This window comes from Polyodon spathula, chromosome 34, assembly GCF_017654505.1.
Source record: "Polyodon spathula isolate WHYD16114869_AA chromosome 34, ASM1765450v1, whole genome shotgun sequence".
In the NCBI taxonomy this organism is placed as follows: Eukaryota; Metazoa; Chordata; class Actinopteri; order Acipenseriformes; family Polyodontidae; genus Polyodon; species Polyodon spathula.
In genome coordinates this window covers 393159-405658 of record NC_054567.1, presented here as the reverse complement: position 1 = coordinate 405658, position 12500 = coordinate 393159, and the positions used below count along the sequence as shown (strand labels likewise).

Sequence of the window (12500 nt, the reverse complement as noted above, 5' to 3'; positions counted from 1 at the left end):
GAACGCTAAAGAGTTTTTTAAACTGAAATCTGAGTCCAAAAATAACGTGGAATCATCAGCGTACTGTGAGATTTTCAATACCTCTCCCTTACTACCTGGGATTACCACCCGTCCCCCCGTAGAGCCGCTGCAAAGGGCTCCACAAACAAGACATAGAGAGGAGAGAGCGGACAACCCTGCCTTACTCCCGATACCTGTCGGACTGCTCTCCCCAAATTCCCATTCACTCTGAGACTACTGAAAACCCCATTATACATAATGTCCAACCACCTCAAAAATTGCTCACCAAACCCGAAATTTTGCAAAACCTTGAACAAAAACCCATGATGTACCCAGTCAAAAGCCTTTTGCTGATCTAAACTAACAAGCATCAGTGGTATCCTCCTGTCCTCCGCCCAGCCAATCACGTCACGAATCAGCTGCAGGTTCCACTGGGCAGACCTGCCTGGGACTCCACAAGTCTGGTCTGTGTGCACAATATGGGGCATCGCTCCCAAGCCTGCCTGTAAGGACCTTTGCTGTTAATTTATAATCGGCATTTAATAAGGTAATAGGCCTCCAGTTCTGCAGATCAGACTTCTCTCCTTTCTTAAAAAAAGAGTGACAATGCCCTCCTTCATTGATCTCCCTAGTTCACCTTGTTTAAAGATAGCCTGAACTACCACCAAAACATCCTTTCCCAACACATTCCAAAATGCCAAATAGAATTCTTTCCCAAGCACATCAGATCCTGGTACCTTTCTGCTTTTCATCCCTTTCAAGGCTGCTGTCAGCTCCTCTAACAGTATTGGCTTTTCCAAGTCCTCTACTACTTCTTCTGGTACTCGGGACAACACCTGAGCAAGGAAGTGGCTCCCCTCCCCCTCGCTCACATCTCGCACCGAAAACAGATCTTCATAAAAGGAGCTAGCACATTCCAGTACCTCCGCAGGGTCCAATACTTCCCTGTTTTGCTTGTCCCTCAGGCTAGTGATTACCTGCCTACTCTGTCTGCCTCTGATTTGCCTAAAGAAAGAATGAGTGCAGCTTCAGTGTTAAAGACCACTTCTCCTTGCCTCCGGAACAAAAACTGTGTGGCTTTTAAAGTAAAAATATCCTTCAACTGCTGTTTCACCTCTGCAAAATACTTCCAATTAACTGTGTGTCCCCTATTACCTAGAATGTATAATCCTTCCAAAATCCACTGTAATCTGAAAATCTCCTTCCTTTCCCTTTTAGCCTTAGCTTTACCATACTCTTGTGACATTACTTTCACCCTCCTTTTCACCTCCTCCCACCACTCTACCACTGAACTGAAATATGGCTTCAACCCCACCCAAAACTGATAGTGCTCTAAAAAAGACTCACAGAACTCTCTCTCCTCAAGTACTTTGTTGTTAAATTTCCAATAACCTTTGCCAAACAAGGGAGCTTTAACTAATACTTTGAGTGATATTAGGTCATGATCTGAAAACCACATAAGGAGAACAGACCCAGATGCAACTGAAAATTTTTGCTAACAAAAAAATAATCTAGCCTGCTACTAGACCCTCTGGAATTCCTCCAAGTGTCCCCCTTCATTTTTAATTTTGCAAAGGCATCAACTAACTCAAAATTTGTTAACAGGGATTTCAGATATTTAAAACTAAAATCTGCATCTTGAGCTACGTCCAAATTAATATTAAAGTCCCCTCCCATCACCACCACTCTATTAGTGACCAACAAATCCCCTAACTCAGCAAACAGATCTGCCCTTGCAGACATAAGAGGGTTTGCATATATATTAATAAATCTAAACTGTGTCCCCCCACAATCAGCATCCACCATTAAGACCCTCCCCGGTACAGGTGAAACAATGTGTACAATTCCCACATTTTGACCCTTAAAAATAATCCCCACTCCTGAAGAATGAACCCCCCCCCCCCCCCCCCCCACACTCCAACGGGACTCACCAGCCCCCCATTCTGTACTGAAGGCCTCTACATACTTCTCATCTTTAAGGTGTACCTCTTGAAAAAAACAAACCGAAAAATCATATAATCGTAAAGAGGTAAACACAGCTGTCCTCTTCACTTTGTCTCTCAACCCCCTGAAATTTATAGACATTAGATTCAAGGAAGACATTTATATAAGCTAAAAGAAAAAAAGAAAGAAAAACAAACAAAACTCAAGTCCCTTTTTTTTCTTCTAAAGCAGGCATATGTCCTGGCCCACCTTCAGGAGGACCTTCCTTCTCCTGGCTGGGTAGCATTTGCCTAATATAGTGATTACCAAGAGCCAGAACTTGCTCTTTGATTTCTTCTAAAGTAGCTCCGAGTTCAGCACTGCCTGTGCTGCTTTCACTCCAGTCTCTAACAGCACCCTCCTCTGACAGTTCTTCTAAAGCTTCCCCCTCCTCTTCTACCAGCAAAGCATCATAGGGATTAATGGAAAATGGGATCCCCTCTATCTTCCGTTTAGTGACAGCCTCTGATTGACTCTTTGATGGTTCGTCAATGCTTTTCCGTTTCTCCCTACCTCTCTTCATCTCGCTCCAGTGCTGCTGGTTCCCAGGAAACGATTCGCTGTAGTCACGGGAGGAAGCCAGCACCCTCCGACTGGGTCCGTCTGCAACCTCCTCCTCTTCCTCCTTCTCCTCCTCCATTTCCTGTGGAGTTTCTGGGACAGTCTCCCCTGCATCTGCTGATTCTTCTTCCACCAGCTCCTCTCTTCGGACTGCATCTGCATATGTTGTACTCCTCTTTGGGCACTGTTTGAACAGGTGCTCCTCGGAGTTACAGATGCTGCATTTTTTTATTTTGTCACTGTCCTTGGTCTCATGATCTGTGCCTTGGCAGTTGCGACAGACCATGTTCTTGCAAGTGGCAGCCAGGTGCCCAAAAATCCCACATTTCCTGCAGTACTGGGGCTGTCCGCTGTAAAACAGGTAGCCCCTGTTTGGCCCGATTGTAAAGTTGGCCGGCGGGTGCTTAAACCCATCAGAGCTGCTCTTATCAGGCTTTAGAGTTACCCGGAACTGTCTTTTGCCTGTCCATATGCCATGCTTGTCTCTGACTGGTAATCCCCCGGAAACAGTTTTGCAGTACCGAGACAAGAACAGTTCAATATCAAAGTCACTGATATATGGGTTAAACATGTGGACTGTTATTACCCTGTGGGCTTTGTGCCAAAGTGGCTCCATACTATAAAAAGACAAAGGCTTTTCTGTTGCTTTCTCTTCAAAAGTCTTTAGAAAGGTTTCGTAAATAAAACCAGTTTCAAAAGTTAAGTCCAAAAATTTTTGGCTGTTATTCACCTGTAGGCAGTAGATCTGAGCAGGTACAAAGCGCAGTTGCTCCAGCAACACCTTCTCCACGAACTGATCTCGATCCAGGAAATCCTCCTTGTTCTCTTCTTTCCATCTGAAACGGACGGTATTCCGTAGTCCAGCCCTGGGTGCTGACTTGAATGAAGATTTAGACGCCATCGTCGTATCACCTTCTTTTTCTCTCAGATAGAGCAAACTGCGGTCATGCCACCCACTTGCTCTGAGCCAAGAGGCCGAGAAGCGATGCCCACAACAGTTTTGGCCAAATGCCCCGGGCGCGGCCGCCCGCCGGAGCAGCCGTGGTACTTGCTTCTCGGGTGCCGGGAAAGAAAGAAAGAAAGAAAGAAAGAAAGAAAGAAAGAAAGAAAGAAAGGTGCCGGGCTCCAACGGGGGCGACCGCCCTTTCTGTGCTCGTTCTGCTTTTAAACTCCAGGTGGAGCCCCTCCCTGAGGGGAAGGGCTGTCCAAAAATTGGATCGAACTCGTAAATGCTCCTCTCCACGGAAATCTTTAATAAAAGGCGAAAGATTTATTCAAGCTGTAGAGAAGCCAGAGTGTGCCTTTGCTGGCGGCCGAGCCCTTCCGGCCGGCCCAAAGGCCCTCCCCTCTGCCAAGCGGCAGCAAGGCCACGCAAAACAAAAACAGGGAACTCTTCCCAAAACGCATCTGCCGTTCCGCCCCGGCGAAAGGGCGCTTTGCTGCTGCTGCTGCCGCCGCCTTGAAAGCCAGGGCTCCTTGCTTGCCCCACTCAACAGCTCCGAATCCGCTTTACAGCTGCGCTCCTCTCCTCCTCCCGCGAGCGCAAGGCCTTCTGGGTACACTGGCCTGCTGCGTGTGTTAGGCCTGCCTGAATATTAAATATAAAAAAAAAAAAAAAAAAAAAAAAAGAACAAAAAGAGCGGGAAAACAGCACGTCCCAGGAAAAGGGAGGGGAGGGGCGCGCGCCCTTTAGCGCTCGCTCGCTCTCTCTCTCTCTCTCTCTCTCTCTCTCTTTCTCTTTCTTGACCTTTCTGAGAACTGTGCACCGTTCCCGGAGGTACTGCAATACCGGGTCGATGCGTGGAGTGGACGGAGCAAGCCCCGCTTCCATCTCCCGCTTCCAAAAATCCATTTAATATAGACGGTCCCCCTATGGGGGACGTATCAGATATTAAACTGATAAGAACAGATTTTTATTTTTTTTATTTTAATAAATTTATTAAATCTTTTCAAAAAAACACAAACAAAAATGCAAACTGTAAACCACAAATACTTATCCATTCCACAAACTAAATAATACTTCACAAAAACAATTCATTTGTACATTTCAAAAGCACAAACTTATTATCATTACAAAACCAAAACATACAATCAAAATATATGCAAATTTTCAAAAAAAATACTAATACTCCTCTAAACACAATCCCACTCACCCACCCATCTCTAATTCTAAATACACCTTTTACATTAAACCCTTCCACCTCTCTAACTCTAAATACACCTCCTAAGAAAAACAAGAAACTAAAAAACATTATTTTCTCCTAAACTTCTCCCCCCTCTTTATTGCCTCCACCAAAATTTTTCGTCTTTCTTCCTCATAACACTTCCACTCCGCCTCTGTTATTCTTCCTTTCTTCATCCTCTCCTTCCACGCCAGAAGCTCGGCGAACTCTTTGCCACACAAAGTCCTCATTATAGTCTCCTCTTTTTTACGGAGATCCATATCTTCCTCTTTCTTCTGCTCTTTTTTGCGGGTATCACTCTCTTCATCTTTCTTCTCTTCCTCTTTCTCCATTCTCTCACCCCAACTTGGGCTCTCTGTTTCACCTTTCTCTCCTCTACTCCTACTTCTCAATTGGCCATCACTGGTCCCCTCCTCATTCCTGTCTCTTTCCTTTCTCTTCCTCTGCACCTCTCCCTCCTCTTCCTCCATCGGAACAGAAGTGGAGTGTCTTGCTGGTCTTTCTTTGAACTACAGCCACCTCTTTTTTCTTCCTCCTCCCCTGAAACTCCACCCCTTTCCTTTGTCTCCTCCGGTCTTGTTTTTCCCGCCATTCCGCCCTTTGCCGCTTCAGCATAACTCTTCTCCCTCTTCCCAAAGTCCTTGTACAGATGGTCAGCCGCTCCACAAAGATTACATTTCTTCCCTTCTCCACATTCTCGACTAACATGCCCAACCTCACCACAGTTCCTGCACACTGTCTCTGTACAGTCTGCAGCATAATGGTCTGCTGCAGCACATTTATAGCACACATTAGGCTTTCCTACGTACCTTACTATGCCTCGATTCGGTCCAATATAAAACACTGGTTTCAGTCCTGCATGGGTTCCACTTTTCTTCCCCATATTAAACCTCCCATAAAACTTCCTCTAGTTAGTCCATATTCCAGCAGAGTCCATCTCTTTAACAAGGCCATGTTTCACAGTGAAAAACCTTTCAATAAAACTCCTTATTTCTTCTTCCAGAACTTGTGGGCTGTTCATCCGTACATGAAAAGTTTTCCATTCTAATGTAAAAATTGGTTCAAAGTAAAACTCACTTGCAAATTCCTCCTGGCTCTCCTCAAACAGTCCTTTTTTCTCCCAGCAGATGTCCTCGCTGTTCAAAGTAACATCAAAGAGTCCTCTTTTCCCATAATCCTCCACGAATCTCTTTTGTCCCAATTTCTGTAATTCCGGATTTTTCACCTGGAACCGTAGCGTGTTCTTACTGGTGCTGTACTGCATAGCTCTGCTCCCAGCTAAAAACTGCTTTTTTTCCAAACGCCTTCTCTTTTCCTGAGCATGCAAATGAGTTGCGGTCAAGCCACACCCTCACTTGGTATGAGCCAAGAGGCTGAGAAGCGATGCCCACAATGGTTTTGGCCAAACGCCCAGGGCGCGGCCACCCGCCGGAGCAGCCGTGGTACTTGCTTCTCGGGCGGAGGGAAAGAAAGAAAGAAAGAAAGAAAGAAAGAAAGAAAGATGCCGGGCTCCAACGGGGTCGACCTCCCTTTCTGTGCTCATTCTGCTTTTAAACTCCAGGTGGAGCCCCTCCCTGAGGGGAAGGGCTGTCCAAAAATTGGATCGAATTCGTAAATGCTCCTCTCCACGGAAATCTTTAATAAAAGGCGAAAGATTTATTCAAGCTGTAGAGAAGCCAGAGTGTGCCTTTGCTGGCAGCCGAGCCCTTCCGGCCGGCCCAAAGGCCCTCCCCTCTGCCAAACGGCAGCAAGGCCACGCAAAACAAAAACAGGGAACTCTTCCCAAAACGCATCTGCCATTCCGCCCCGGCGAAAGGGCGCTTTGCTGCTGCTGCTGCCGCCGCCTTGAAAGCCAGGGCTCCTTGCTTGCCCCACTCAACAGCTCCGAATCCGCTTTACAGCTGCACTCCTCTCCTCCTCCCGCGAGCACAAGGCCTTCTGGGTACACTGGCCTGCTGCGTGTGTTATGCCTGCCTGAATATTAAATATAAAAAAAAAAAAAAAAAGAAGAAGAAAAAGAGCGGGAAAACAGCACGTCCCAAGAAAAGGGAGGGGAGGGGCGCGCGCCCTTTAGCGCTCGCTCTCGCTCTCTCTCTCGCACCGTTCCCGGAGGTACTGCAATACCGGGTCGATGCGTGGAGTGGACGGAGCAAGCCCCGCTTCCATCTCCCGCTTCCAAAAATCCATTTAATATAAACGGTCCCACTATGGGGGACGTATCAGATATTAAACTGATAAGAACAGATTTTTTTTTTCTTTTTTTTGCTCAGAAATTAGTCTCACTTTTCCCAGAAATTAAGACCGTATCTTCATCGCAGTTTTCACAATTATTCACATTACTTTATTTACACAAATTCCCCTTTCCAACCTCCCCCAACCTTGGTTAAATGCCTCCTCCCCCATCTTCCTGTTTTCCAACTTACATTCTACCCTCACCCGTGATTTCACTTCCCAAACCAACTGTGCCACCGACTTCCCTTGTTTCTTTTTTTTACACTGCTCATTTCTATCCCTCCACACAATTTCTTTCCCAATACTAATAACGCTCCAAATTACCCCCCCTACTTCCCTCCCCATCCCTTCCAACCCTTCCCCCATAATATAAACTCAGGATTTAACTCAAGATTTTCTTTAACTAACCTTAATAACTTTTTTATTTCTCCCCAGAAGCCATTAACCACATGGCAACCCCAAAAGGCATGCCACACCATCTCCTCCTGCGTACACCCCCTTGGACACCTGCCGTTGAGAATCTGACCTTCTCGATGTAGTCTCTCCCTTACAGGTAACCTATCTAAGGCCGCCAACCAATTCAAATCTTTTATTTCATTAGGCTGACTTTTTAGTTGTATTGTTCCCCAATTAATTTTCCTATCACCCACCTTCACCACCCCTGATAATAGTATTTTCCCTTTTAAAACTTTGTACATTTTCTTATGCTCCTCTACCAAATCATCTTTGAGCACCTCTGGGTGTGCTCTTAAAAATAATGCCATCTTTTCATAATGCCATGGTAACTGCTCAGCCTTTGTTCCTGCATTATCCCATGACACTAAACATTTAACTAAAAAAGCCCCCCACAGTTTCATAAAATAATATGCCTTATGGTGTACTTTTTCCTTTAGCATTTTAACTACAAAACATACAAACAAAATCTCCAATTTCAAAGGAATAAACACTATACCCCTCCCCCCTCTTCAATCTCCAAATACATTTGTTCCCTTTTAACTGGTTCATACCTGCCTCCCCAAATAAAAGAAAACACTAACCTGGTTAATATCAATTTATACTTAGTTGGAACAGGAAAGATTAAGGCTAAGTAAATCAGACCTGATAAAACATCAGCCTTAATAACTAACCCCTTACCCGTAATACTAAGCCTTCTAGTTCTCCATAAATCTAATTTTTTCTTCACCCTTTCAATTTTTTCCTCCCAATTCTTTTCAGCTGAATTGCTGTTATAAAATTTGACTCCCAGAATTTTTAGCCCATCATTGCAAATAGAAAAACCGTGCCTTACGTCTTTCCTGTTCCTCCAACCACCACAGTACATTATTGCCGATTTCCCGACATTAATTGCAGACCCTGTCGCTTCACAATATAACCCCAACACCTCTACTATTTTGTCCAATCCTCGATCTGTGGTGAAAAAAACAGTGGTTTCGTCTGCGTACTGAGCCACTTTTGCCCTCTCTCCACTCCCCCCAGGGATATGCACCCCCTCAATCCCCTTCTCCTGCCTTAACATCTCTGCCAAAGGTTCAATGAATATAACATATAACAAGGGAGAAAGAGGACACCCTTGCCTAACTCTTCCTTTCTGCTCCACTAAGGCACCCAGAGTTCCATTAATTTTCAACTTACTAAACACATTATTGTACAAGACCTTCACCCAGGCCAAAAAATTATCCCCAAAATTCATTTTCTTTAATACTTTAAACAAAAAATTATGATTCACACGATCAAAGGGTTTTTCCTGATCTAAACTTAAAATCCCCAATGCCAAATCCCTATCTTCTGCCCAACTAATCAAATCTCTTATTAAGGATAAATTATAAGACCCCGTCCTACCCCGCACCCCACAAGTTTGGTCCTCACTCACCACCACTCCCATCACTCCCTTTAATCTGTTAACTAATACCTTACTTAAAATTTTGTAGTCCACACACAATAATGTTATTGGTCTCCAGTTTCTGATGTCTCTCTTATCCCCCTTTTTATATATTAAATGAATAATCCCCGACTTCATTGACTCACTGAGCTCTTTTCTCTTAAAAATGTCCTTATAGACCTCCACCAAATCCCTTTTAACTAAATCCCACATTGAAACAAAAAATTATTTTGGAAGTCCATCCCCCCAGGGGTCTTATTCCCCTTCATAGAGAATAAGGCTCTCTCTACTTCTTCCACTGTAATTTCCCCCTCCAATTCAAACTTATCCTCCTCACTCAACCTCCTCCCTACTTTGCTTAACAGCAGCTCACCCTTCTCCTCATCCACAGCTCTTTCAGCAAACATCTCCTTGTAAAAACAGCACACATAATCAAAAACTTCCTCCTTCCTACTCACTACCTTCCCTTCACCAGTAACAACACCCTCCACCCATTCTCTTCGCTGTTTTTGTTTGATTGTCTGAAAAAAATATTTGGTTATTTTCTCATCTTTCTCTCTCTCTTCTTTAGCTAAGGCGGCAAATTCTTTGACTATCCTCACATAAAACTCCCTAATTTCCTTCTTTGCCTCTATAATTTCTTCCTCCACCTGTAACCCCCTATTCCTTTCACCTATTAACCTTTGTAACCTCCCATTTACCCTCCTCACCGCTTTTCTCTCTGGAGTACCGTCTGCAGAATTGTGCTAAATTAACTTTCAGCCTCCCCCACCATACTAAAATACTGCTAAACCCCCCCTTAAATTCTTGCCATAATTTGTAGAATTCTCTCACCTTATTCACAAATATCTCATCCTGTAATAAACTAATATTAAATTTCCAAAACCCCTTCCCAATATTCACTCCACCCCCCTCCATTGACATCACTATCATATCATGATCAGACCCCCAACATGGTAATATCTTACACTCTTTAACCTGAATTTCCTGTGAAACAAAAAAATAATCTAACCTACTTTGATGCCCCCTAGTGTTCCTCCATGTGTACCCCATTCCATCTTTATACAACCCTCTGTATGCATCCTTTAATTTATAATTTTGAGTTTCTTTTAACAGATATTTCCCTGTAAAATCCAGCTCAGCTCCCCTTCCTATATTATCTATTGAAGTATTAAAATCACCTCCCAATATAACCTTTTTGTTAGTATCTAACAAAAACACAAAATCCTTGAAAAACTGTAATCTTTTGGTAGGATTGCATGGTGCATAGATATTAATAAACCTATATTTCTGCCCCCCCCATCATACTGTCTACTACCATTAATCTCCCTGGTACCATCGTTAACACATCTTCAATCATAATTTCACTACCCTTGACCAGTACCCCCAATCCATCAGCGTGTACATTACCCACACTCCAAAATGAAACCCCCCCAGTCCAGTCCTTTGAGAACTTTTTATAGTCCATCTCATCCCGAAGGTGACACTCTTGCAAAAAACAAATGTCAAAGGGCAATGATGCCAGAGACAAAAACACTGCAGCTCTTTTCTCCCTATCCCTTAAGCCCCTTACATTTAAAGTTACTAACTTGACATTCATCGAGAAGAATTAAGGTGTCTCTGCCACCACCATAACTACGACAACTTTAGCTATGTCATCCTGCTCCAAAAAATCCACTGAATTCTGTGAATCCGCATCTGACACTGCCACCCCCTGGCCACACTGGATAGGCTGTGAAGCCACACTGCTATTACTGCCACTCTCATCGTCCTCCTCTGATGGTGTCAACTCAGGTATCAAGGGAGAGTTTCCTGCTTCTGAAGGCTCAACACTAGAAACCTCTTCTTCAAGTGCTCCATAAGAATTTGCAGTGTCCACCAGAAAAATTTTACTTTCACCTTCTGATTGCTCCTTACACTTTCTTTTGCCTGTTGCTCTCTTTGCAACACTCCAGTTTTCTTCTTCCATAGGGACAGACTGGCCCAGAAGCTGACTTCCTTCAACTGCAATACCCTCCCCGGCCTGAGACCGCAGCTCTTCCCCCCAAGATGCACCAGAAGACCCAGCCGCATTCCCAGGTAAGTTTTCAGTTAAAACCTGATTTTTTCCTTTGTTCATGGTAGTTGTTTCCTCTACCTCAGCTCTTGCAGTTGCTGTGACCTCCATTTCAGCATCTACACCTGCCAGCTCCTCCGCTGCCGCCACAACCTCACTATCGGTTAAGGAGGCTGCCGGTCCCTCCTCTTGTTGTTTTCCGTTTGTATTCTCCATATCCCTTATGACATCCTCAATTGGATGCAGGCCTACCACAGCCCCTGCATATGATCTTCCCTCTTAACATGGCTTGCATCTCCACAATTCAATGAAAAGCACCCACGGGCCCAGAGGTCCCCAAACACCAATGGGAACATCAATGCGTGACATCACTGATGTGACGCACAGGTATAATAGAGGCGAGGTAAGATTGAGTGAACATCCCATCTCATGACTTGTGATTCTGAACTGCAACCTTCACGTTATTTTAACAAAGCTTTTATTACTGAATGTGTACACGTATAATATATATTCCTTCTTGGTCCACTTTCAGTCCAGCTACATGTTATGGAAACTGAATGCTCAGCGAGGTTGGTTATCTGCTAGATTTTATACACAAGTCTAGCGAGTGAATAGAAAATAAAATGGATGTTAATACAGCAATCCTTTTTTTCTTTTGTTCGGATCGGTGAATTTGTGTGATAACCGTTTTATGTAGAACTGTTTGTTCGCTAGAATCCAGTTTAATGGAAACTGTTTTTTCTACGGTAAGACTTGTATATATTGTATGTTTGTGGGAAATTTTGCTAGAAAATATGCTTGTCTTCTTGATGGAAACACAGCTAGTGATTATTCTGACTTAACTGTAAAACAGCATTAAGGCACAGGGGCCTGGTTTATATGATATAACCACACGGAACGCGTTCAAAGCGCGGTGCATCGTGTTAACCCATCATCACCCAGGAGTGCCTTAATGCTATTATAAAACCATTAGAAAACTCTTCCTTTTAAAATGAAATAAAACCATTATACAACTATCAGATTTATTTTCTTTTAAAATGAAATAAAACCATTAGACTTACTTTTTAAATAAAGCCATTATAACATTAGTAATTTACTTTTTAAATTAACACAGCAAATTAAAAAAAGCATCCAATAACAGTAGCTATCACTGCACACAAGAATATAGTTTTAAAAGTAAACTTTTGTTTAAAGGTATTTTATTTTAACAGATTAACGTGTTCGTTCATAAACACAATATTAATTCATGAAGATGGGTATTCAGTAAATATTTTTTGTGCATGCATTATATCAGCCGTTTATATGCAATGTACCATTTCATTAATGGACATACTTGTAAAGAGGGAACTGTAATGCAAATTAATATATAACCATTTCAACAAAAAACATGTTCACTGAAGCCTCTGACGCATTTTCAGCGTCTTCTTGAGCAGCATGTTGTATAGAAACCATTAAAACAAATTAACACTGAGTTTAACGGAGCTCTCTTCCGTCGCGTCTCTGTGTGCAGTCCTGTCGCTGACTCGCTCTACACTCGCACGTGGTATTATGCAGACTGCAGCAGACATTCAACAAAAATTAATAAATAAATAAATTAACTAACCAG

At 43.4% G+C, this 12500-nt stretch overlaps 4 non-coding genes across 4 annotated transcripts; all 4 read right to left on the bottom strand.

Moving 5' to 3' along the window:
• Positions 1 to 3725: 3725 nt before the first annotated feature.
• On the bottom strand, positions 3726 to 3843 carry LOC121303660. The gene has a single exon (XR_005947838.1). It is a non-coding gene; the product is annotated as a U5 spliceosomal RNA (small nuclear RNA).
• A 456-nt stretch (positions 3844 to 4299) lies between these two features.
• LOC121303654 lies at positions 4300 to 4484 on the bottom strand. The gene has a single exon (XR_005947835.1). It is a non-coding gene; the product is annotated as a U2 spliceosomal RNA (small nuclear RNA).
• A 1810-nt stretch (positions 4485 to 6294) lies between these two features.
• Positions 6295 to 6412, bottom strand: LOC121303661. The gene has a single exon (XR_005947839.1). It is a non-coding gene; the product is annotated as a U5 spliceosomal RNA (small nuclear RNA).
• Positions 6413 to 6817: 405 nt separating this feature from the next.
• LOC121303655 lies at positions 6818 to 7004 on the bottom strand. The gene has a single exon (XR_005947836.1). It is a non-coding gene; the product is annotated as a U2 spliceosomal RNA (small nuclear RNA).
• Between the last annotated feature and the right edge of the window lie 5496 nt (positions 7005 to 12500).